The following is a 27,373-nucleotide window of genomic DNA, read 5'->3' on the forward strand; positions in this document are numbered from 1 at the left end:
TGCAAAATAAAAAGATAGATTTACCAATATTAAAGCATCTTTTCTTTTTGGTATAAATCCAGTCTACTCATGGTATATTATTATTTTTATGTAATTCATATATTGATATATTTGCAGACTTTCTAAGTATCTTCACACTTGTGTTCATAGGTGAGATGAGCCTATAACTTTTATTTTTTAGTTCTTTGTCCATTTTTAATAGTAAATATGCGTATTTTCTTTTCCAGTTCTCTAGAATAATTTATATAAGATTAAAATTGTTTTTTTTACTTGAGATTTTAATAAAAATTTTAATAAAAATCTCAAGTAAAAACATCCAAGTCTTCAGGTTTCTTTCTAGGAACATTTTTGTTTTGATACCATTGCCTGAATGATTGATTGCTATGATTACTTGAATCATAATATAAATAAATTTATTTATGGTCATAGGTAATTTAGGTATATTTGTTGACTGAATTTTTAAGTGGCACTTTTCCAGGGATTTGTACATTTCTTCTAAAATTTTAAATATGTTTGAATTTCTTTTTCATAATCACCTATACATTTTTGAGGTCTACATTAGGTCATCAATCTCATTTTAAGACAAAAAGAAATTCTTAACGTACTTCAAACTTAGAGAAATAAATTACTGACTTAGCCACTAAATTTTTGGCCTCTTTGTTATACATTTACATTCCCAAGAATATAATATAAAGTATAAACTCGTGTGTCATCCTAGTCCCACTGTACTTTCAGACCAGCTCTAATAAAGATAAGGCCTCTTTCCTCAAAATATTCCATTCTTCACTGATTTTAGAACCTCCCAAATGAGATGGGAAATCAAAATCATCCATCTGACCTCAAGTCACATGATGTAGTAAAATTATAACCAAAACAAGAAGTAAATAACCACCACTTTTATTGTAATAGAAAGGACTTTTCCAGTTACGTGAATCAGAATTCCATCTCAAATCAGTTTAAGCAAAAAATAGTCTCTCTCTCTTTGTTTTTTCCTCTCTGTATGTCTGTCTTTCTAGACAGTGATGATTGTCTAGTTATTCAACTCCTAACCTTTATTCTTTATTGCGGGAAGAGATGTCCAGGTGTTCACATTTCTATGGCAAAGCCATGGGAAAGCAATAAAGTCACCATTAGCTCAAATAAAGCATAGTATAATAATTCCAATACCCTTATCAGTGATTGGTTTGGGGTTAGGAAGAAGAAATTATAGCAAATGATGCATGAAATGGAAGCATCTCTAGTGTGTGGTAGGACATAGTTAAGAATTATTTTTCTCTTAAAAAAATCAAAGCTATGCCTTTCTACTTTTTATATATTTGATTTGAGGCATTGAAAGCTAAAGACCACCATTAAAATATTGATACACTTCTTTAAGGATTGTAATATACTAAAATAAATTCTTAGTATTTTGAGAACATTTACTGACTATCAGTGTCATGCAAAGCTCTATACTGAGGTACTAAAAAGAAGTGTGCAATAACTAGACAGTATGTCTTCTAACCCATAATTGTTTATAAGCTAAAAAGTGTCCTTTCCCGTGCTGGAAAATTATAGCTGACTGGTACCCTGAAGGATGCACACTAATCAATTTGTCTACAGGAATTTCTTGTGAGCACTAAATTAAATGATGTTTCAAAACAGCTAGTGCAGTATGTCATACTCATAGGTGTTAAGCACTGCTCCATAAATGCCAGCTATTTACTTCACTTTTTTGTCTTCCTCTGACTATAACCTTGTGTGTCTATAGAGCAACTATTGTGCAACTATGAGGAACGCCAGTTCCCTCTTCTGCTGATAAATTCTTTTTTGCATTGAGAGAAATATGAATTTTGTTGCTTAATTGATGTGCATAATAAAATATTATAGAAGCAGAAAATGGAGGGCTCAAGTGATCCTCCAATTTCATACAAGTGGTACTTCCTGGGAGGCAATGGGAAGAAATCCGAATATGCCAGCACTTTTAAGATTTTATTTTCTGATTTTTTTTTATTTTTCTGTGATTTACTACATGATCAATTCCTGCTGTGTCTTGACACACTTGAAGTATGTGTTTCCGTGCCACATGATGCTCAGTTTCTTGAAGTGTATTCACATATGCAACATATCTTATCCAGCGTAAATATTAGTCTTCATTGTATAATGGAAGGAGAATTGCACTGCTTTTTAATAAACATTTTAGAAAGGGTCAAAAATTTTACAATTTCCCGTAAAACTTCTGTAGACACTTGATGGATTTGGAGACTGGAAATATGTCTGGAAAATTTTGTCAAAACAAAAGTCCAATAATGTAAAATCTGGAACATAAAGAGCTTCCTTATATTGGTGCCTAGGAATATGGGGTCTAATAGCTGTGTTTTAATCTGGTCTCTACTTTAACACTGTGCACAAATTCCTACATTTTCTGATCCCCAGTTTTTACAACTGAAAAAAATGGAACTAGAAATAGGACATTGTCATAGGTTAATTGTGATTAATAAGTGACTAATTTATATAAGATGCCAAAAGAATGCCTAGAACATTTTTAAGTGTTCATTAAATATTAGCTATAAAGATAAATTAACTTCTCGTATCTATCCTTGGAATTTATTCTTATACCTTGTATGAAATATTATTTAAGTTTTAAGAATTACTTTCATCTTGCATATAGAAATATGCTGAACAATTATAATACATTTGGGTGATGGATTATCTCATGGAACTATTCCTCATTTATTTTCTAGTCTTAGGTTTCAGGAGTTAAAGTTTGAGTGTAGAAAAGAAGTTAATATTCCTAATTGTAAATGCCATCTTGATAGTTTGATTTTTTACAACACATATTACTTATTTGAGATCCTTGTTAACAATTCCTTTCATTTGATGATGAATCAAAACAATCCCCCACTGTGTTTGTTTGCATGATTACATTAAATGTGTGGTAGAGTCCTCTTTCTTTGAACTTGTATAAATATAAGTTTCATTCTAGGATGGTTATAGAAATTACGTAAACTTTTACTCTACTTTCTCTACTCAAATCCAAGATTAGTACAGTAATAAGTATCATTGAAATTATGAAATTTATCTCACTTTTACACTCACTATTAACTTGCCTAACTAGTTCACCTAAGCTTGTGTGCAGGTCACCTCTGACAAGTAATTTAGAAGGTTGTCATCTTTGACAGGAAAGCTTCGGTGATCCTTTATTTTCCACTCTATTAATATTGTCAACTGGACTGTTTTCTGACATCCTAAAATAAATGTGATCTGTATTTACTATTTCTCAAAACACAGACAGCTCTACTCCTGTGAATGAAAAAGATTTCACTGGCTAGTGAGAATTTTTCAAGATATAAGTGTCATATTCACAAAAGTTAGTGAGATAATCATTCAAATTCTCATAATGTAATTGGAGCTTATTTGAATATACTTAAATTTAACTGTTGTGTTATACTCTCTTCAGCTGTATGAAAACAGCAATAATTTTTTATAACTTCAGGTCTTGAAGAGGGCTGCCTTTGTGTTTCCATTTTAAATCAGCAAATATTTTCTGTAAAGGTTGCAATGTGAAAGCACCAAAGGGGACAACTATAGCCCCTCAGAGGAATCTTTTGAATGAGTCTTTCAATTAAGCAAATATAAAGCAGAGTCTTCTTCTGAAATAAGGGATTGTATTAAAGTAGTTCCGGGAAGTTAACCTCTTTGCAAGAAAATGAGAGCAGCGCATTAATTCACTGGGCATAGCATAGTGGTTAAGAGCAGGTTACTTACAGCCAGATGGCCTGGGTTTATAATTCTGTCTCTACTACCTGTGACCTTGATTGGCTTTCTATACTTCTGTATGCTTCAGTTTCCTCAACTGTAAAATGGGGATAAAAAGAATACTACTTCATTGGGTTTTTCTGAGCTACAAATGCATTTTTTAAAAAAACTAATTTTAAAACACTAAGAATTATGCCCAGCATGCTTAATAAATATTATAAAAGAGTTAATTATATAAATATATAAAGTTATTCATTCCTAAGTGTGTCAAGTACTAGGTTGACACTCATGCACCTATATTTAGCGAGATTACAGCCCCAGGAGCAGGGAGTTGGTGTTTCTGAATAACCCAAGAGGGAGAGGGGGAGAGGATGAGGAGGGAGGAAGGGAGGGAGGGAAGGAGTGAAGAGAGAGAAAGAGAGAGAGAGAAAGAGAGAGAGAAAGAGAGAGAATGATAAATTATGCAGTTTCATGAAGAAAAATAAACAGGGTGCTCTTAGAGACAAAGTAGGGAATATGTCGGATACAGAAAGAATTTGAGGAGATGACCTAAAAGTAAAGATTCAAAAATGCACTTTTCTTACCATGTTATAGAAAACAGATGTTGTAGAAAATAGAGTGTGGCAAGAGTGGATGTAGGAAGAACAGTTAATAAGCTACTTTGGTCAACTGATTTCTTATTTGACCTATGTATTATGTATAAGTGTTTGGCTTAATTTCCAAATACTTGGAGATTTTCTAGTTGGTATTTTATTATGGTTTCTGGCTTAGTTTCACTGTGGTCAGAAAATATACTCTAAATCATTTTAATATATTAAAACATGTTGAGCCTTGGTATATATAACAAGGAAATCATCAGTTTTGGCAATTGTTTTATTTGCACTTGAAAGGAGTCGTCTGGGGGTGGGTTATGGTAGAAGAGGGTAAAAGGGGTCAAATATGTAGTGATGGAAGGAGAACTGACTGTGTGGTGAGCACACAATGCATGTATCGATGATGTATTAAAGAATTGTACACCCCAATAAACTTTAAATAAGGTATCCATTCCATACCCCCTAATGACTGAAAACATACTTACTGTAAAATCTCATATATATTTTTTTAAATTTATAGTTATGGGACTTCTAAATAACCTGATGGCTGTGTGTAATGACACTGTCTCATAGTGATTCATTTTCTTAAGTGGATATTGATATTTTCTCTGTATGTTTTTCATTTGGGTGTCTTATTTCTGGTAGTCCTTTTCCCATTGAGAAAGTAAGAACTTTAGTAAAAAGCATTGTATTTCTTTTTGCCAGAGTCCTTGGTTTCTCACCTTTCTGAGACCCATTTTATATTAATTTTATGAATTGACGTTTCAGCTTTAAAATGTATTTAAAATGCAGACTTGACACTTGTACGTGGGTCAAGACTTGTCTCCCTTTCTCTCAGATATTTTTTTAAGTACCTATTTTCCTAAACAATGGTTGAGAGAGGACATAAGGTAGTTTTTTCCCTATCTTTTTTTTTTTTTTTTTTTTTTAATGTGGAGAACATCACTTTTGTGCTTTGGGGTAAATCTCTCCGATTCAGTTTGCAGTCTCATGGCTGTTCAAGATTGCACCTCCCATCCTTCTGAGAACATTAAAACACAATTTAATATCTCCTAAGGCTTATAGTGAAGACACATTTTCATGAGCTGTCATGGTGCCAGCTGCTTCTCACTGTGGAGCCTTTGAATTTCCCCCATACTTCTGACCCTTGTGAATTTCTTTCTTTTAACTTATTTTTTGTCTTTTATGTGTGATCTTTTTATCATTTCTTTTCTTTCTGAATTCAGCTATGCATTTAAAATATTTTTTTATATTAAATTTTATCCAGAATATATATCCTTTTGCATTTAGATTGGTAGAGAACTTTTCAAATTAGCTTGGTATACCATGTCAATGGAAGTCTGATTTACAGCTTCAATTCAGTGTTTCTTTGGTATGTAGCATGTGACTTTGTGGCCTGAGGTAGGTTACTCGTATCCCAGTTATACTACTTTTAGAACACACTATTGGAGTACATGGAAAATATAACCTGCAAAAATAATTCCTCCAGAATTTTAGTTTAAGTCTATTATTGAATTTTATAATAGTTTCCGGGAAGCAATGTTATACTGCTTGTGGTAGACAAAATAAGGCCCCACCTCTCAAAGATGTCCATGCCCAAATGCCTAGAATCCCTGGATATGTTAAGTTACATGGCAAATGGGAATGGAGATTGTACGTTGAATTAAGTTTGCTAATCAGTTGAACTTAAAATACAATTATCCTGATTATACTGATGGGCCCTATGAGACCACTAGAGTTGTTTAAATGATGGATGCAGAAGTGTCAGAAAAGAAGAGGTGATGAAAGAAGCAAGGTTGGAATAATGTTAGGCAAGTGTTCAACCCGCCAATGCTGATTTTAAAGATAGAAGGCCATGGAACCAAGGGAGGTAGGCAACCTCCAGAAGTTGGAAAAGGCAAGAGATGGATTATCCCCCTAGAGCCTCCATAAAGGAACTTAGTCCTGCCAACACCTTGATTTCAGTCCAGTGAGACCTATGTCAGGTTTCTGACATTCAGAACTGTAAGGTATGAAATTTGTGTTCTTTTAAGACATTAAGGTATAGTGATTTGGTTTGGCAGCAATAAGAAAATAATACACTGCCAATAACCAAATTCTGTTTTTATTTAAAATATTTTTAATTTCAGGGAAATTATATATGTTAATGACATAGGACAGCAAGGGTGGTTTGTAAGAGGTGGACAATGTCTTCCTCAGAAACTGATAATCTGCAGTAAAGGAACACTGCCAGCTTTTACAGTATGGCTGCTGCACTGTAAAAGTTTCTGCTTTGCAGTGAAGAAGGATAAAGCATCCTTCTACCTTCTTTTGTGTTTCTAAATCTTCCATTTTAGATGTGAAAGAGGGATTAGATTTTTTTTTCTTAGACGTCATAATTTAGGGAAACTACATAGTAGTTTTTCTTTCAAAAAAGAGTAAATATTCTTTTTATTTCTTTTCTCATAGGTATTTCCGTGGGTGTTTAGGAGAGACTGTCAAAAGCAGTGTCCTTGTTAAAATTTTAATTTTGAATTCAAAATTTCATGCAATACCCATTGAAGTAGCACGTTAGGTAGCATCAACATGAGCCTGTTGATTGGTATAAACTGTCAAATGATAAAGCTAAAACAATTTAATAATGAGTTTGATCTTTTATTTAAGGAGAAACGTTCATGGATTGGGGTAGCACAGTGCCTCAAAAGCAGTGATGTACTTTGTACGAGGCATTTGGAGCAAGAGCAAGTTTCCCAGAGAGAAGAGGCAATATGGGAACAGGGCATGACTGGCTAGAAGGTCAGGGGTTTCCTTATAAGGACAGCAGGTCCTATTTTTTTAGGGTAAGGTAAGCTAGCTAAAGCTGCGTTGGAGGATTGTGACTGGTGTAGTTTAGATTTTCCTGGGCGGTGTTTCTTGAAAGTGCAGGCTGACTCAGGTTTTAGATTTGTGATGTGGGCCCGCCCACTGGGACAGCCTCCATTTCTTGGGTATTAGATATAGGAATTAACTTTATCAAAGTATATATTTTATCATAACTCTGGCAAACTCATTTGCATCAGTATGTAATCAGAGTCAAAGCTTATTTTAATTTAGATTCTGAATGAGATAAAATTAGTACATAAATTCTGACCTAAGAGTGTTTGCAAATTACATTATCTCTTTAAAGATACCAGGACATTGTTACATATTTCTATATCAAACAGTTTAAAATAATTCTGACATTTTTATGTTTCTCTACCTACACCTTCTTTCTTCTGAAATACTTGATTATCCTGTCTCTGTCTCTCTCTCACTCTCATTTATTAAGTGCCTTATGAGCAACTTGGGCATGGTCCATCACCTCTATGTATTTTTGTGGAGGACATCCATCAGTTACATTATTCCGATTAAATGTGTGCCTGGAGATTAGAAAAGAAAAATGTACTTTATTATTTCTAATGCCTTAAGTACACAGTGAGGTTCAGACTATGGCTCTAGATCATTTTTATTTTCTCTTTGGAAAGGGTAGAAAAACAAACATTTTCGATAATATAAATGTTCTCTCTTTATACACGGAATGTGGTCTTTTAAATTGAATATGTCCAAGTGAACTAAAAAGTTGGAATATTGTAGTTTGTATTATTAATTGATCAGTAGCCCATTCAACTATGACTTTGATTATATCAATGACTCATACACTTTGCCCTCTCTGCATTCACTGGCAGCATAGCTGATTTTGAAAGGACTATTTCTGGCTTCATTGACATTTGTAGTGACCACAATTCCTTTCAGTCACTTACTCCCTTTGATGATACTTTCTTCATTGGCTCAATGATGAGCAATATCTTCAGTATTCATATTCAAGTATTTTGAACACAGACATTGGAGCCATGACCCACTTAATATGCTTAATTATAATAATTCACATGGTAAATGATTCTGTTAAATTTTAAATTAAGTTTTCTATACATGAGTTCAGTAAATGTTTCTTCCAATTTCAGAGGAAAGTGGTAATCCTGCCCCCCACAAATATATATATATATATATATATATATATATATATATATATATATATATATATTTATATTTATATTTATATTTATATTTATATTTTTTTTTTTTTTTTTTTTTTAAGAAAGAGAAGATCAGAATAAGAAAATGGCAACTTATTGGATCTTTAGTTGATTTATGTTTTGAACCAGACTCAAATAAACAGAAGCAATACACATAGTTCATAGATTATTCAAAGCAAAGTAACCATTATTTATTATTGCTTTCAAATTATGCATTTAAAAATTTACTGCTTGCTGATTATTTCACAGTTCTGTCACATTATTATACTTAGATGCTCTTGTATTAAAACCAATTAAACAGTATGGATTGAATTTTAATTTCCATTTTATTTCAACAGCAATAATGTTCTGAAAAATCTTCATATTTCCCTTTCAAGTAAAACATTCATTTCAGCTACCAAATACTAATTAGTGTATAATGCTTTCAGCACTTTAGAAATTTTCTAATCACGTGTCAAATTTGTTCACGTTATATTATTAGGAAAATCATTCAAATAATATTTTAGTGCATTGCCGTTTATGAGATGTTTTATTGACTATCTTACCTGTGAAATATAATCCCAGAATGTCAATCTAGTTCTGAAACAAATCTCTATAGATAAATGGTCATATGTTAGAAGTGAAGGTATTTTCCTTTGTCAAATAGACCCAGCATTAAACTCATAAACATATTTCTTGGTGAATAAAAAATAGTAATAGAAAAAAAAATAGTAATAGTTATCTTTATATGCAGAGGCAGAAGACACTGTATTTTTCAGATTTCTTGATTTCAAAAAGTAAATCAACTCTGGTTACCTTGAATAGAAGAGTTATTTTTAGGAAAGTGTCTGTTAGGGAATTTCAGGGAATGCTACAGAGCTAGGCTTAGACAAGGATGCATGTCAGCAGGACAGCCCAGAGAAATTGCCTCGTGAGAACATCACCATTGGTTCTATTTTTAATTAACTCTTACTGTTGTTTCTGCTGACCATGGACACTGGACTCCACCACAGTTGACACAGTCTCAGATTTGGCTCTGCATCTTTGTGTAAGTTTCCCAGACTTCAAATTTCAGAGCCTCAGCCAGGAGACTCTCAGTGGTCCTTCATGGCCAAGGATACCCCATTCTCTACCTGTCAAGTACAGGGAGAAAGAATATCTGCCCTCCCTAGATCTGTATCTCTGGCCATCTCTCCTTCTGGTGCAATGGCCAGGCAAATACACTGCTTGTAATTCTGCCCATGGCACAAATTTCCTTCTGCACCGTCCTTTAGAGCCACCTGGATGTGGTGGTACTGCTGTGGAAATTCACATCTGGGTAATGCCAACATGTGGCCCGTGTCTAAAGTGGAATTGAATGTGGGGACTCATGGAGCCATAGTTGTAATTTGAGGGAGACATGGCAATGCAGCAAGAGTAGATGGAACTGGGAGTGTGTCTCCTGCAACCCCCCTTGGGTTCTGTTCTATATATACTACTTCCGCTTGGTATTGGAGCATTGCTGACCATGCCTATCTGTATAGTAGGTGAATCTAATGACACCTAATTGATATGGATGGCTTAGCTCACATCATCCTTACTTTAGTCTCTACTGAACGTGGAAGCCAAGAACTGATGATTAAATCAAAACTATTTGTCATGGGGATGTGGCTATGATCTCACAGCCAAGTTAAATTTATCATGTTTCTTTCTTGCGTGTATATTATTGTATTTTAGTACAGACATCCACTGTAGAATTAGCACTAGGTAATGAGGACTAAGTGTGAGTTCTACTGTAGTTATTAATTTGCTAGTTGATATTGGCCAATTAACTTATCCCTATGTCTTTATCATTAAAGTAAGTTTTCTCATCATACTTCTGGCTCTGTTAGGATTTACTGTTTAATCATTGAAAAATATTAGGCATGTTCTGTGACTTTTTTCTTTACTGTCTTTTTTTTTTTATCTTTCTATTGACTCAGGTAATTAGAGAAAATAACAATTTGAATGCAGCTTTCACATTGATCAAGACATTTCTAAGTGAGACAAACTCTTGAGTAAGAGAACAAACACACTAGACAAACAGCTAAACAAACTAGGCTGACTTAGTCTGTGTAGCTACCTTAAATCTACGCTAAATAAAATGGAGGCTTTAGGAATGCTGGATAATTTTCATAAACAAGTATGTGTATTTTCTTTAGTCAGTTTTGTAAATACATTTGTATTTTCTTCAGAAATAAAATTTACCCTGAATTTTCTTCCCTTTTGCATTTCTTCTATGATCTGTTGGGATCACTCTAGATTTATGTTAATTACAGGAACCTGTAGAAGCTAGTCAAGCATAAGAGAACTCTTATCTAAAGGGGCACATTTAAGGGAGATGTCCATGGGGTTTGGTGGATAGATCAGTAGGAAGCAGTAGCAAAGTTTTTCATAATCATGTATCAGAATGACTGGCCTTCTCTATTGAATAAGTCAAGTCTGTAATGGAGGCTTGAGAGAAGAGACATGTCCTGCTGAGCTGGAAAGGCTGAATGCAGAGGAAATTATGAGTTTGACCCTTTGCAAGTGAAATTAGTGGTTTACAATGTGCAGTTGGTCAAACATAAAGATAAAAATACTTGTTGTTTGGATAACACAAATAGATACCAGTTATTACTATCAATCTAATGTTAATTTTCTCTTAAGGAAAAAGAAAAGCCATTCTATATGTGAAATCAAAATTGAGAGCTATTTAGAGAATACCACTGGGGCATTTTTAAAAATATAAATAAAAGGGAAAAGGATTTTCTGAATGCCCAGTGTAAATTAGAGTTCTTGTCAGAAACTAAAATTTAATCAGATAAATGAAGAACAAAATTGGGCATGTAATGAAATATTATTGAGACGTGTATGACATATTTCTAGGATTTGATAACCAGTTTTATGTTAAATAACCAAATCAATTATTATTATTAGGTAAGCAATGACATAAAATCGGTCATCATGTCAAACTCTAGTCAACTAACTTTAGGTATTTAAGGTTCATGATAACATAATAATTACATCCGTTTGAATATTTCTAGAAAAAGAAGCAAAGGGCAATGCACTTGGTCTAAAATAATAATTTATGAAACATAAATAATACCTTTACTTACTCAATGTCAAAATTACCTTTCTGTCTAACAATATTGCTGTTATTTAAAATAACAACTTTTAAAAACACATATCCTTTGAAATAAGTATATTGGAACATAAGTTCACTCTGGTTTTGTGCTTTATTATTTCTCCATTACCTGCCCAACTTCAAAGGTCCTCAGCAGAGTGAAGCCTCTTAGATAATATTTCATACACACCAGGTTATCATCACCATCAATAGTAGCCACACAGCAACAGCGAACATTTATTGAACTTTTTACTAAGTTCCAGTCACTGTGGAAGTACTTTACAGGAATTCTTCTCTTCTTACAACAATGCATAAAGTGATTTCTATTGAAACTAAGAGTCAGAGCAATGGAGTGAATTGTGAATTGACCAAGGTCATACAACTGCTGTCAGTCCAAGGGTTAAAAGCTGGAAATCTGACTCCAGAGTCATACTGTTCATTTTAAATCACAGTTGCACTTTTACCCTCTATTTTAGTTTCTGCTTCTGCATAGCAAGCCATCCGTAAACTTAGTGGTTCTAAAGAACAATATAGTTTATTATTCTCTTCATGCTGTGGGTTGACTGGCACTATAGACTGGACATTTGTGTTCCCCTAAAATTCATATGTTGAGATGTAACCCAAAATGTGATGGTATTAGGATGTGGGGCTTCTGGGAGGTGTTTAGGTCATGAGGGTGGACGGATTCCTCATTAATGGAATTAGTGCCCTTATAAAAGAGACCCCTCCGAGCTCCCTTGCTACTGCATCAAGTGAAGACACAGCGAGAAGATGACTTTCTGTGAAGCAGGAAGCAGCCCTCACCAGACCCCAAATCTGCCTTGCCTTGATCTTGGGCTTCCCGGCCTCCAAAACTGTAAGGAATATGTGTCTGTTGTTTATAAGCCCCCAGTCTGTTATTCTGCTACAGCAGCCAGAACAGACTAAGACAGCTGAACTCAGTTGGATAGATCTGCTTCCCTTGGTGCCAGCTGGGACTGGAGGCTCCATTGGACTAAGCCACATAAAATGACTTATTCAAATGGCTGGTGATGGGTGGCAGCTGTTGGTTGGGCATTTAGCTGACGCTGCTGATAGGAGCACCTTGACTACCATGTTTCCCCCAAAATAAGACCTAGCCGGACTGTCAGCTCTAATGCGTCTTTTGGAGCAAAAATAAATAGAAGACCAGGTATTCTATTCTATTCTATTCTATTCTATTCTATTCTATTCTATTCTATTCTATTCTATTCTATTATTAATATATTATGTTATATTATGTTATGTTATACTATATTATTCTGTATTATACTAAATTATATTATATTATAGTATAGTATAGTATAGTATATAGTATATTAGACCGGGTCTTATATTATTAAAATAAGACCGGGTCTTATATATATTAATTTTTGCTCCAAAAGACACATTAGAGCTGATGGTCTGGCTAGGTCTTATTTTCGGGGAAACACAGTATCCTTCACTGGAACTCCCTGTCTGCCTTGAAATTCTTTGTGTGGTGGATGGATTCCAAGAGGAAACTTTCTAACCATATGAAGGTAGAATTGCAGACCTCTTTAGGTCTGAATAAGTTATGCAGTGTCCCTTCTGTTATGTTCTAGTGGTCAAGAAAAGCTGAGTCCAGCCCAGAATCAAGGGGAAGACAAATAGACTCCATCTCTTTTTGGAGATGTGGTGAAAATTATAGGGCTGTTTTAATCAACTATACTACTAATGTATTATACTGTAGGTCATGATAATTTTAATAGACAAAAAAACACACGAATTCAATATTTGTATTTTAGTATAATGAAATTAAAATTCCATTATAAATATACAATTTTAAATTATTAAATTCTGGTTTTCATATACCATTTGAATCACAAACACTAAAGGTACATAGAATCATTATATTAACTTTTTCATGACTGGTATTTAATAGCACTCTTTGTTGGCCTATTGATGGAAACATTTGTGTTGTTGGAAAGAAAAAGGAATTAAAAAAAAATTTTTTTTTGGTAATCATGTTCATAATTTTTAGTGTTGCTTTACTAATCTAGTATGTCATTTATATTGAACTACTTCTTTTTTGCTTTCTCTTCTTACCAACAATTTTTATGTTATGTTTTTGGAATCCTTCGGCAATTGAAGTTTCATTCCAAAGCTAAGGAAGTGATAGTCTGATTCCTTTTCTGTAATAAAGAAAAAGTTGACCAGATGTATTATTATATCCATCAAAATATTATCCAATGAATGATGGCTGAAAATGTGCATGACTAGTTATTGAGTAACTGCAATATTAATGATAAGACCTTAATCCATATATTTCTTTATGACATTAATTATTATTTAATTATTATATATTATTTATAACTTGCTCTTAAATCACTGAAAGCATGCCAATAAAACTGGGAGCTAATGTAATTATTAGATAATTAATAATGTGAAATAAAGATTTAGATGGGTAGTTATATGAAATTGTAAGAGGTATGAAAAAAAATCATACCTTCCATCTAAATATTATGGAAAAATAATTGGGGAATGAAAGGTAAGTAGAATTTAAAATAATCAAATGGATGTTATGTAAGTATGCTGTCAAAACGTGGGCTGATGATTCCTTAAACTGAGTTTAATGCATACAAATTCTTAAGCTAAATATTACCTTTGAAAGTTTACCATTGAAACATAACCAGTTTTTGTTTAACTTTTTTGAAATTTATGCAAGAGCTATCTCATTGCCTGCAACTTCCTTTTAGTTTCTTTTAATTTCTATGATAATATTTAAAATGTATTGACCTTTAGTTTACAGGATATCTATTGGGAGTTTTTTATTGTTCATTGAATTTATTATACATAAAAACCTGAAGGGATAGCTGTTATTAATTATACCCATTATAAAGAAGAGGGACATTTAGGCCTAGAAAGTTGAATACATTATCTAAAGTCACACATTTGAGAAGTGGTGGATGCTGAATTTCATCTTCTATCTTTTTGTCTCCAAGCCTGTGCTCTTTAGACTATAGTATTGTTTCCTGTATAAGTTATTAAATGAGTTAACTGTGATAATTCTTTCTACAGCACACACAATATTAGTTTATTTTTTTCATATACCTACTATTGGTATCAGGCATTGGTCACAACAATGAGGAAACAGTTAATGATTGAAATAGTTTATGGTTGTGGCCTTACGGGGTTTTCAGGTTAGTGGCGTATATAATCAATAAACAAACATATCTCCTTATAATCAAAAGGTGTTAAATTTGCCAAGAGAAATAGAAACAGGCTACTTCCAGATCAGATAACAGGAAACCAAAAGCTTTCCTAATTAAAATTCACTTGAGCTGAGATCTGAGTAAGAGAGGTTAAAAAAATGAAAAGCAGAGAGGGCTAGGTGTGCCAGCCAATGACAAAGCATATGAAAGCTTTGTTTGAGAGAGAGCAATATTCGTGTAATTTAAATAAGGTCAATATGTATGGATTTCAAAGAATTAGCAGCGGGATATAAAAGATGGTCCACAAGTACCGGTATATAAAGGCAAAGTTATGTTATAGATAACGCTAAATACTTAAAATTTAACCTGAGATCATTGGGAAGCCATTGATGTGTTTTCAGAAGTGGGGGCAAATTGAATTTGCATTTTCAAAACTCCATACTGGCTACATTGTGGAGAACAAAGGGAATACAAACATGATTTAAAGGTTTGAGGTATTTTTATGTATCCATGTAAACATATGAATATACAGGACTTAATCAGAGGGGAACTCTAGGCCATGAAAAGTATATTGAAATACTTAGGAGTATAGAGATGCTTATCGAAATAAAAGGAGTTGAAGATTAAGAATAGAAAAATGGGGGTGAGGGGGTTACATCTAACTCATAGGAACACCAGCATTTAAAAAACAGGGTGAGATGACTGACCCAACGTTGGAGCCTGAGATTGGCCAAAATGAGGGATGAAAACCAGATGAAGATGAGTGTTTAGTAGGAAAACAGAAAGAGTGCTTGGGAAAAAAACAACAACACCAGGAAATGGTTGACAGTGTCGAATACTGTTGATAAGTCAAGTGAGACAGGAAAGGAAAAAGTAATTTGGATTGAATAATAGAGTGCACTGGTTACTTTATTTGGAACAATTTTGACAAAAGCTTGGGACAGAAGCCAGACTGGCATGGACTAAGGAAGGGGTGAAAACAAGGTGAGGAAAGAAATACAGGCAGAAAAAGCAACTCTCCAGTATATCAATCTTTTAAAAAGGATAAGAAAATTAGATTTAAAACTAAAAGAAGATGCCCTGTCAAAGTATTTTTAAAGCTCTGTAGAGGTATAAATGGCTCTCAATAAACTGCACGTATTTGAAATCTATTATTTGACAACTTTTGAAATATGTGTACACTTGTGAAATGATCACTCTCAAGATAATACATAAAGCCGTTAGCCCTCAAGTGTCCTTATGCCCCTTTGTAGTGTCTTCTTCCTGCCCTTCCCTTACCCTTTGCCCCATCTCAAGATAACTGCTCATCTGTTTTCTGTCAATATAGTTTTTCATATTCTAAAATATTATATAAATGAAAACATAGAGTATGTTAATATTGTTTATCTGACCTGTTTTATTTCTCGTAATTATTTTGAAAGTTGTGTTTTTTGTGTATGTCAAGAGTTTATTCCATTTATTTCCTAGTAGTATCTCATTATATAGATATACCACCATTTATTTTTCCATTTACCCGTGTCTGCATATTCGGGCTACTTTCAGTTTCAGACTATTACAGACCTGCTATGAATAGCTAAGTGCAAACCTTAGACAGACATTTGTTTTATTTGTCTTGGGAAATAACTGGGAGGCAAATGGCTGGGTCATATGATAGGTGTTTTAACTTCTTAAGAAACCACCAAACTTTCCAGAGTGGTTGTACTTTTTCTATTCCCACTCCTAGTATATGAAAGTTCTAGTTGCTCCTCATCCTTCCTTGGAATGGTCAGTGTGTAATATCAGACTTCCTAGTAGGTATGGAGTGATACGTATCTCACGGTGGCTTTAATTTTCATTTTCCTAATCATGTTGACATCTTCTTATATCCTTATTTGCCATCTCTATTATTTTCTTTGGCAAGGTGTCCATTCAAATATTTTCCCATTTATTATTTCCATTATTTGCTTTCTTTGTATGAGTTCTTTCTATATTTTTGACACAAGTCCTTTATTAACTATATAACTGCAAATATTTTTCTCATACTATAGCTTGTCTTTTCATTCTCTTAGCAGTGTTTTATATCTTATGAAGAGCAGAAGTTTTTAATTTTGATAATGTACACATTATATATTTTTTTCCTTTTGTGTAACATGCTTTTGATGTAGTATTAAATAAATTATGGCCTAATTCAAATTCTCAAATATTCTCTCCAGTGTTTTCTTCTACACATTTTAGAGTTTTAGGTTTTTACATTTAGGTCAAAAATCTATTTTAATTTAATTTTATATATGATGGTAGGTATGGATTAAAGCTTTTTCAGTAAGTTGTGGGGAAAAAATTAACCTTTAACCTTTGAATTGTCTTAGCAAAAATCAACTGTCAAAATTTGTCAAAAATCAGTTGACTGTATGTATGGGTCTGTTGATGGACTTGGATCTCTGTTGTAACTCTATGAAACTGCCACACTGTTAAATGGATATTATTTCTTCTTTAACTATTTAGTAAAATTTGGCAATGAAGCCATCTGGGCCTTGGATTTTCTTTGTGGGAGGATTTGTTTAACTACAAATTCAATTTTTTAACTACAAATATAACTACAAATTCTGTTTAATAAATACAGATCAATTTATCTTATATATTTCTTCTTGAGTGAGCCTTGGTAGTATATATCTTTCAAGTAATTTTTCCACTTAATCTAAGTTGTTAAACTAAATGGCAGAAGATTTTTCATAATATTCTCTTGTTATCCTTTTAAAATATGTAGAATCTATAGTGATGTTACCTTTCTCATTTCTGATAATAATTTATGTCTTGTTATTTTTCCTGACAAATTTTGGCTGGAGGTTTATCAATTTTATTCATCTCCTAAAAGATCCAGATTTTGGTTACATTCTCTCGAGTTGTTTCTGTTTTTTGTTTGTTTTTTTGTTTGTTTGTTATTGCTTACTATGGGTTTAATTTAGTCTTGTATTTGTATTTGAAAGATGAAAACATTGATATGAAACCTTTTTTTTTATTCTAATAGGCATTTGAATTTAATGTTTCCCTTAAGTACTGCTTTAGTGGTCTCTAAAAATTCTGATATGCTGAGTTTTCATTTCCATTCAGTTAAAAACACTTCCCAATTTTCCTCTTGATTTTTGTTTTAGAAATATATTACTTTCCAACTATTTGGATATTTTGCAGTGATCTTTCTTCTATTGATCTGCAATCTAATTTCATTATAGTGTAAAACCATGCTATGCATGATTTAAATATTTTAAATATTATTAAAACTTGTTTCATGGCCCCGAAGAATTCTCACAATTAAGTTCGTGAACTTGTTTCAACAATGTTGCCAACCTGTTTTGATATCACAGGGATTTATTCATTATGAATTTGTACCAACTGGAAAACAGTGAACCAAGTTTACTATTTAGAAGTGCTGACAAGGCTATTTGAAAAAGTTAAGACTACTTGAACTTTTCACCAAGAATTCATGACTCTTGCATTAGGGCAATGCACCAGCTCACAGGGCACTGTTTGTGAGGGAGTTTTTAGCCAGTAAACAAATAACTGTTGGAACACACTCCCTACTCACCTGATCTGACCCCCAGTGACTTCTTTCTTTACCCGAAGATAAAGGGAATATTGAAAGGAAGACATTTTGATGACATAGGACAATAGCTCTGATGGCCATTCCAGAAAAAGAGTTCCAAAATTTCTTTGAAGGGTGGACTAGACACTTATGCTGGTGCATAGCTTCCCAAGCGTGACTGTAGTGATATTCAGCAATGAGATATGTAGCACTTTTTCTAGGTGAGTTCGCAAACATAATTGTCCGACCTCTTATGTTCAGTCTTGATAAATATTCTATGTTAACTTGTATATTCTATTTCTTTTGAGCGACTTCTCCACTCCAGAATTTTGTGTCATTATCATACAAATTGTATCTACATGTGTTATAAGCCCATAATCAATGTACTATTTCTGCTTTAAAAAGTCAATTATATATTAAATGCAAAAGAAAGACTATTTATTCCCATACTCAGCATTTCCAGTGCGCTTAATCCCTTTGTTAAGATCCAGATTTCCATTTGGTATCATTTTTCTGTTGCATGGAGTATTTCCTTTCACATTTATGATGCAGTTCTGCTGGTGAAGAGTTCTTTCAGCTTTTGTATGTTTAATAGTGTTTATTGCAGCATGATTTTTGAAGTTTTTTTTTTTTTCTGAAGAGTTAATTTCTATGACAGTTTTATATTTTCCTTTTCTTTCTGTACTTCAAGTATATTTCTTTACTGTCTTATGGCTTGATTGATTCTAAGGAGATGTTTGCTGTCGTTTTTAATCTTTGTTTTTCTGTACCCGATATGCTATTTTCTGGTTTCTTTTGAGATATTAATTATTCCCCATTAGCAATTTCATATTTGTGTGCCTTCATATAAAATTTTTTTATGTTTGTTATGCTTTAAATTCATTGAACATATTGAAACTCTGAGCGTATAGCTTTCATCAAATTTAGAAACTATTTGGACATTATTTATTCAAATGGTTTTTCTGTTTCCTTTCTTTAATGACTATTATTACATGTATATTATGCTGCTTGAAATTGTTCTTTAGTTCACAGATGCTTTATTCATTTTTCCTTAGTCTGTTATCTCTCTGAATTTCATTTTGGATAGTTTCTATAGCTGCATCTTCAAATTCATTATCTTTTCTTCTGTATTATATAAATCTGTTGTTGATCCTATATATTGCATTTTTATGGCATAGTTTTCATGTTCATATTCAAATTGCGTATATTTTCCTTGTCTTTGCTTAATATGATTCATCTTTCCTTTATTTATTTGAGCATATGGAAAACAATTATAATACTGATTTAATGTCCTTGACTACTAATTCTGTCATGTGTGTCATTTCTGCATTTACTTGTATTGATTAGTAGTTCATATTTTCCTGCTTCTTTGTCTGGTGACTTTTTATTGAGTGCCAGATTTACCTTTTTGGCTGCTATGTACTTTTGAATTACTAGGTTATAGTCTTAGGCTTTATTCTGCAGTGTAGTTATTAAGTAATATTTTGATCTATCTGAACTTCGCATTTTAAGATCTGTTAGGTGGAAATACAGGGCCCATTTGTCTAGTGATTATTTTGCCCCCTTAATGAAGTGTTGCTTTCTGAGTACTCTCCCTGCTATCCCAGGAATTATGAGATTTTTATCGACACTGGTTGGTGGGAGCATGAATATTCTTGACCCTGAATAGGCTCTCAGAATTCTTCTCTTTGCTTCTTTGTGTGGTTCATTCTCCAGCCTTGGGTAGTTTTCTCACATTCATTCGATGATCAGTGCTAAGTTACAAGGCCAAGGAGGATCCTCGAAGTTCTGCCAAACTCTCACTCTGTGCACCTTTCTTCTCGTGGCTTCTCTGTCCTGAAATCAGACAGAATCTATGAATTCCTAGATCTATCTCTTTGACTCTAGGAGACTGCCAGGCTCTGCCTGCATTCTTTCTACCTGTGCTGCAGCCTGGAAACTCTAGTCAGGGAACTGGAGCAATCGTAAGGCTACCTTGCTTGTGCCCTTTCTTGTAGGGATCACTGTTTTTTTTTGCCTGATGGTCAATGTCTAAATATTGCCTGTTTTGTTGTTGTTGTTGTTTTTAAGTTTGCTTAGTTGCTTCAAGCAAAAGGGTATATCCAGTGTCTATTATTCGTTTTGTCTGGAACTAGAATCATCTTTGTGTGTGTTCTAGATAGAAGAGATTTAAGTTTTAAATATATTATGATTAGTATCTTGTAGAGCTCTGTATAAATGTAAAGAAGAAATAAAATTATATATATTTGATTGATTTTTTTCCATGTCTTGAGTTTTGAGGTGTAGCAGCCATTGACTTTGTTAACTGGATGGTCAAAAATATTTTGATTTAGAAAATAATGTGAAGCAAAGTTTTACATACAATTAAAGATAAAACCAAGACCAATTGAATCAATTCTATGAAACAAAACAAAACAAATGAAACAAAACAAAACAAAACAACAACTACTCCTTTTCATTAAAGTGCAGCCATTTACCAGTATAGGCAAATTATTTGATTCTTCTCTCTGGAGAGTCAAGTACAAACAGAAATTTGAATTTGAAAGAAAATTCATACCTCACTTCACCTTGTGATGAGGAGCAGCAACTTTATGAAATATTTATTTGACCTGTTTCTAATTAGTCCTTTGTACTTAGTACTTATTTAATGTGCCCTCTTTACTTTCATTCTGAAAAACACTTACCCACCCCAATGTAAACTGTGATAAAAAAATACTTGAAACCTAATGGCATAATTACAGCAAAATATTATCTTCTATTCAACTTGTGATTTTTCAAATGTAGTTTGACATATTAATTGAATTTTTTGTTACTTCATTTCCTTGTGATATTTATCATGAATTTCTTGCTTACCCAAAACCACAATTATTTATGTGTATTCATTATTTTTTCATTCATTGAAACAATATTTTTATCACCTATGGTAAGAAACCATAATTACTTCTTAACACATTGTAGGATGTTTAATGTAATTCTATCTCAAACATACTCATATCTGCCTCAGACTTAACCAGCAAACACTATTTTTAACCTTCATCTCCTTTATAAGAAAATAAAAGTGCACTCCTACATGACTGGGAAATACATAAATATCCTTTGTGGATAAAACTGTGATACATATGAAAGAATGACCTCCATATTAGGCCAAGTATAATAATGTGTTGACTAATTGGAAAATACGCTTATTTTATGGGGAAAAGTGTGTCTCGTAAGAATGAATGGATTGGAAATTAAATCAAATATAACCCATTTGGCTATATAAAACATGGGTAAAGGCAAAAAATTCAACCACCCCGTTAAGTGCTATAGTATTTAGAAAAGTTTGATTTAAAGAACAGAAACAAAAGCCAATATGCAAGCAAACAGCAAAAAAAAGCAAACCAAAAAAACAAAAAACAAAAAACAAAAAAACATAAAATAATATTTTAGGAAATCATTGATGGCATTGGAAAATATGACCAGGTTGGTTGAAAACAATTTATGCATTGTTATATCACAATACATTATCTCCAGTAGCTTTTAGCAATGTCTTAATGAGAATAAGCTCTCAATTATGTTATTGACAAAAATTTATCTGACATACTGCTGTTAGAATAATGTTCTTAAAATATTCTTTTTATCATATTATTGCCCAGCTTGAAAACCAGTAATGGCTGTTTGTTGTTACTTTTTGCCCTGCTACTTCAGTTCTCTGATGAGTTGAAGAAAGTCATTGTTTTCCCATTTCTTCATCTTGTTGTGATGGTAGCGGTGAGGACAGAAGGACAGCTCCCAAGTGTTTACATGTCAGCACTGAAGTTAGAAGTCCTCTGGTCTGATTATTTCAGTCTGTCAGTTTACTTTGATATACAGATATCCCCTGGGTCTCGAGAGCTTATGTTATGGCACTTCACTTTTATGAAAGACCTACATTAGTACCTCTTTTCACTAACTGAAGGAAATCCAAAAGGATTTTTACTTTTAGGAAAAAGGACAGAAAACAAAAATAGCGTTTAGTGTTTGTTTTGCAACAGGAGTGTCACGGTGTTTACTCTATGTTAGTGTTATTTTAGGTTTCATGTGCTATTTGATATGATTTGGTAGGTTACCTTTCTTGTCTAGGAATGTTCAAAAATTTTTCCATGTAAAAGAATGGTAATTTTTTCTTTGCTTTACACCATTTTAGCTTACAAGAGATTTCATAGGAATACTCTACTTTTGGATAATGGGGGATACCTATATTTCAATCTACAAGTACACCTTTCCTTGTATGATACAGACCTTGAAAGTTGAAGAAAACAAATAAGCTAAAGAGATAATTGTACATTTGAATATTTTGAACCTACTCAATGTATATTAACCATAAGAGAGTTAATATTAGATTAATACTGCATTTTATAATGAAGGCATTTGAGTGAAGTTGTTTCCAACCTTACAGATATGTTGCTATTAGTAGAGAATAATAAACGGTTTTGGGTTGAATATTGTAATACATGCTAAATTCTCTGTTTTGATACTTGTAATTTCAAAATGGTTGGCAGAGTACATATCAAATAAAGCTCCCATCACAGGGAATGAATACTGACTTAAACAGTGCACTCCATTTAAGCATCTTGCTAAGGGACTTCAATTTAGTTACAAACACTTCTTGTAGTATTATTTTTTTAATACAAGATTTGTATACAAAATCGAAACCCAGATTAGACTCTCTCAAAGTGCTCTATCAAATCTAAGAAAAAATGTGCTGTTCTTGGTTAATTTCAACTTGAAATTCTGTAATAATTATTTCCGGCATTTTAGATGGGCTGAACCTTCCAACTTTACAGTTCATAGCCTGAAATCCCCCCAAAGCTATAGGACACATAAGTATTTTAAGTGTTTACAATTCAAAGGATTTTTATTTTAGAATTCTGTGAAACCCCTTGTGATAATTAGACATTTGTTTAGAGCAAAGTGACTACATATTTAACTATGTGGTTTGGGAACTGGAAGAGGCAAGCAGGCAGGCAAAATGGCAGTGACTTCTACATGCCCAATTTTCCCAAATCAATCCTCTGAATATGGAATTGGATTTTAACAATGTCAACAAAAAGTTTGTCTTTACTGATTGTTTCTTTGTTTATTTATTTATTGAATTTGACTTTCACAGAAAAAAGTATCAACACAAACAGAAAATCGATTTCGAGATTCATACTGTTTGCCAACTTGTTCTACAATAATCATGGTTTGAGATGCTGAGTTTGAATCCTATTTTCTAGCTATAGGAAATATAGCTATGTGACTTTGGGCAAGCTGCTCAACCATCTTGTGCCATTTTAAAATTAAGAAAGTATATTACTTTGTGTTTTTCATGAGAGTTTGATATGTAAAATGATTTGACCACTATAAACTTTTTCTTGTAGGTATCGACAATGTTTGATAATATTGTTAAGGTTTTGGTGCAATAATTCAGAAAACATACCATCAAATTCACATCATAGTTTATTTACAAGGAGTTCCACAGAAGAGAATTGATTAGAGATACTAATAATAACTGCAATGAAACAATCTTATTTTAGTATATGTCAAAACCAGTGCTGGAACTCCTTGCATGAACAAGAATATTCATCAGTTTTTTTTTTTAATTCAGCCCTTTCTATCTTTCTACACATAGTGACCTTTCTTTTTATCCAAATTTTATTTTTAAAAGTATGACAAAATCTTGATATTTTTATTTGCAGTTGAAATCATTCAGCTATCAAAATATGAGTCATATTCCTTCTGGTTATTTTGTTTATTAGAGAGACTCAGATTGCAAAATGTTTCCTTTTTAACTCTTTCTAGGATACATTCAAAACACACAGGAGGAAAGGCAAAACATATCAGCTGACATTACATGTGTTAGCATGCCAAGACAGCCTAAATTGGAAATGGCTTTTTGATTAATGTCCACGTTATTTATCAGAAATATTACTCTTAGCAGTGTTCTATATACCTTTGGATTTAGGATATTATGTTCTCTTTGTAGGTTTGTAAGTATCCACTTTCCATATTTTTCTTCTCTTTAATTAGATATCTCTGGTCTCTACTTTCTTTCCTTTATAGATGTCAAGTTTGTTGTTACTGGTTTTGCAAACATCTGCTGAGCTAGTCCCTAAAATGAGTGACAGAGCAGAAACTTGGGCCAGTGATTTAAACTCTTGCAGGTGGGCTTTCATCTTCTGTCATGACTTGTTGACAACCAATAAATACGCTGGTTAGGAGATGAGCTCTAATATTCTTTATCATTGCTGAATGGTAACACATTTTGTTTCAGTGTTGTACTGTCATCCTTTGAGAAGAAATAGCGTTTGTGATCACTCACGTAATAAAACAATTAGGAGTTCCTTGGTAATGCTGAATCTTTATGGGAAGACAGCACATTGTTATATTTTCATATTTTGAAAGATGAGCGTTCAAGATACCTAGTAGCTTGAAATGATAAACCTGTGCATGTTGGAAGCTCTTATCTTTCATGGAATTCTTGGTTTCACCATGCAGTTGATGTGCAACCCCAACTGACTACTATCAGGTACTTTTGATTAAGCATAGATCTAGCCGAGTGATTTGTAATGAAGAAAATATTGATAAGTTTTTTTTCTCACCACACTACCTCTAGGATCTCTATTAGATTATTGTAAGAAAGAAGAAGGTATTACCATTGTTTGTCAATCTGGATGCACCTAAGAATCATCCGAAGGTATTTTTGAAAATTACATTAGCCAGGGAATCTACCTCCAAAGGTTCTCATTCAAATCAATGTTGATGGAAACTACGAACTTCGATTTTAAACAATATTTTTATATTTGCCCAGAGAATCCAATCACTGTGCAGTATACGTGTCCCTTTAGATTGATTCCTATGGCCCTGAGTCCAAAACTAAAGTTTTCTACACGCCCCCCTCGCCTCGCCCAGCATCAGGCTTTACTTCTGATAAACAATAGCAATGATGAACAACATTGAGATTGCTTAATAATAATATAATATAATATAATATAATATAATATAATATAATATAATATAATACAATAATGTCACTGTTGAACTTTGTTGGTTTTTTTTTTTTGTTGTTGTTGTTGTTGTTTTTTTCTCTTCATGAGCATAACTGAGTTTTGGAAACAGAAAAAGTCTTGCAATTAACCCCATTATTTACAGCCACTGTGAATTGCCTACAGAGTCTAACACTTGCTGGGTCAAATGGTGTCTGAAGAACTATTTGTCATTTATTTTCTCTGCTTGATCTCTTTATGTTGAAGAAATCTACTCAATATAAATAAAATGTGATGTGCCATGACTGATGAATCATGTTACTATGCATTCCGTGTAGTTGATCCATTTGTTAAAGTTATAAAATATTTTTCTCAATTTTAGAGCTTTAGAAATTAAAACTTTCTCTGAACATCAATGTATGAAAGCAGTTAAAACATATATATATATATATATATATATATATATATATGTGTGTATATATATATATATACACATATATATCTATTCCTGAAATTATGTATTTATTTTTTAATAATAGCATACTCTTTACTTCAATTAATTTCTAATTTAAGCTTAATTGTCAGAGTTGCATCAGTGTTATACTAAGGATGTATACCAGAGAGTCTTAAATTCCATGATAGCAATCACGCACACCAATTGTGAGTGTCTGATTAGTTGACTGTTTTCTTTAGATGAGTTATGCCAGTTATACATATGAGTCATTTTTATACCATTCTATACTATAGTTTAAGAAATTGGTAGAAGTAAAGCTGTTTCCAATGACTTTATTATTCTTTTTAAAAATAAAAAAAGAAAATCAAATAGGTTTACAAAAATCGTGACTTATTTTAAAATATTTACTTGAAAATTTATGCTTTTAGATTAAAATGCTATGCAATTTAATTGTGCTATCCATATGGTGGTAATGAAATGTATCCGGAAGTTTACTTTGTAATAACCTAAAGACCCAGATTTAAACTAGAATAATCAGCATCTTCTTTCAATACTTTGACAAATGATACTTTGCCATAGAAACTGACTTTTTCACACATTGTCATATAATGCCTAGCATGGATTTTTATTTTTATTTGGAAAACAAAACAAGATGTATAGGTTGTTTTTCATTAAAAAGTGTCCATACTCTGAATATAGGTTATAATTATATGGGTATAATATGGTGGCTTAGAGAGCATTTGCAGATCATTCTACATACTTAGTGCAAGTTTTCACTGAAATAGGCACTAAGAAAAAAAAAATAAAACAAAAAAAACTGAGAATAAGGCCTGGAGTGTTATATTCCTACTTATAAAATTCAGTGTCCACTGGTAAAAACGTTAACAAAAACTAACAGTCTCCTGAGAAGACTACTTTGCCTCCCGTTCAGGAGTAGTTTGTTCTTTCATATGGTGGGTACATCACTATCCAAAAGTATGATAAATGCTTTTTTCAGTTCCTGAGCAACTTCCATGCTGTTATTTCTTGACTGACTTTAAAAACCTTTACCCATTTAAGGCCCATGTGGTTAGGATAGAATGCTTTTACCGCTATGCACCTATAATAGCTACTATTTTATTGAAAATGTTGCCCCGTGGGTCACAGTATTACTACTACTATTGTCAACCTACCCAACAATCTGACTTCTCAGGTACTTGAATTTCTCATGTTTAACAACTTATCTCTCATAATTCTTTCCAATTATCTACATCCTAGAAATGAATGCCTACAACTGCAGGACTAATAAATTAGTGCATTTGTCTATCCCTCTTTCAATAAAACTTTTCTTAACAACTTCCTCTCTTGTTTACTCTCCCTATTATTTTTTTCCAGTATCACATTGGGTCCTTAAGTCCATCTTATGCTTCTAACTTTTCCTAGCTCTCTCCACCCTGCTATCATAGATTTTTCTAACACTGAGGTTGACCAATTAGCATGGTTTACTCTGGACTGAGGGGTTTCTGTAGCCACAGGACCTTCAGTGCTAAAACCAGGACAGTCCTGTCAAACCCAGGTCAGTTGGTCATGTCACCCAACTACGTTAGCCCCTATATTAACTGTCCTTGTTATGGTTCTACCAGCCTGGTAAAACCACGACCTGATCGAGAGAAAAATCTCTCCTCTGGTTAGACTAGCTCCACTGTAAACTCATAGCCTGTCCTTAATACTACCTGAGAATCCAA

General features: G+C 32.9%; 1 long non-coding RNA gene across 5 annotated transcripts in view; it reads left to right on the forward strand.

Moving 5' to 3' along the window:
- Positions 1 to 27,373, forward strand: part of LOC109456613 (uncharacterized) — a 311,954-nt gene that overhangs the window by 33,287 nt on the left and 251,294 nt on the right. For 3 of the 5 annotated variants that reach the window (XR_012498220.1, XR_012498221.1, XR_012498218.1), the window contains exon 4: positions 24,273 to 24,373. The exons of the other annotated variants lie outside the window; for them this stretch is intronic. This is a non-coding gene — a long non-coding RNA (uncharacterized LOC109456613). The remainder of the gene's footprint in view (positions 1 to 24,272; positions 24,374 to 27,373) is intronic. 5 annotated transcript variants of the gene reach the window in all.

Source organism: Rhinolophus sinicus, linkage group LG07 (assembly GCF_036562045.2).
Source record: "Rhinolophus sinicus isolate RSC01 linkage group LG07, ASM3656204v1, whole genome shotgun sequence".
NCBI lineage: Eukaryota > Metazoa > Chordata > Mammalia > Chiroptera > Rhinolophidae > Rhinolophus > Rhinolophus sinicus.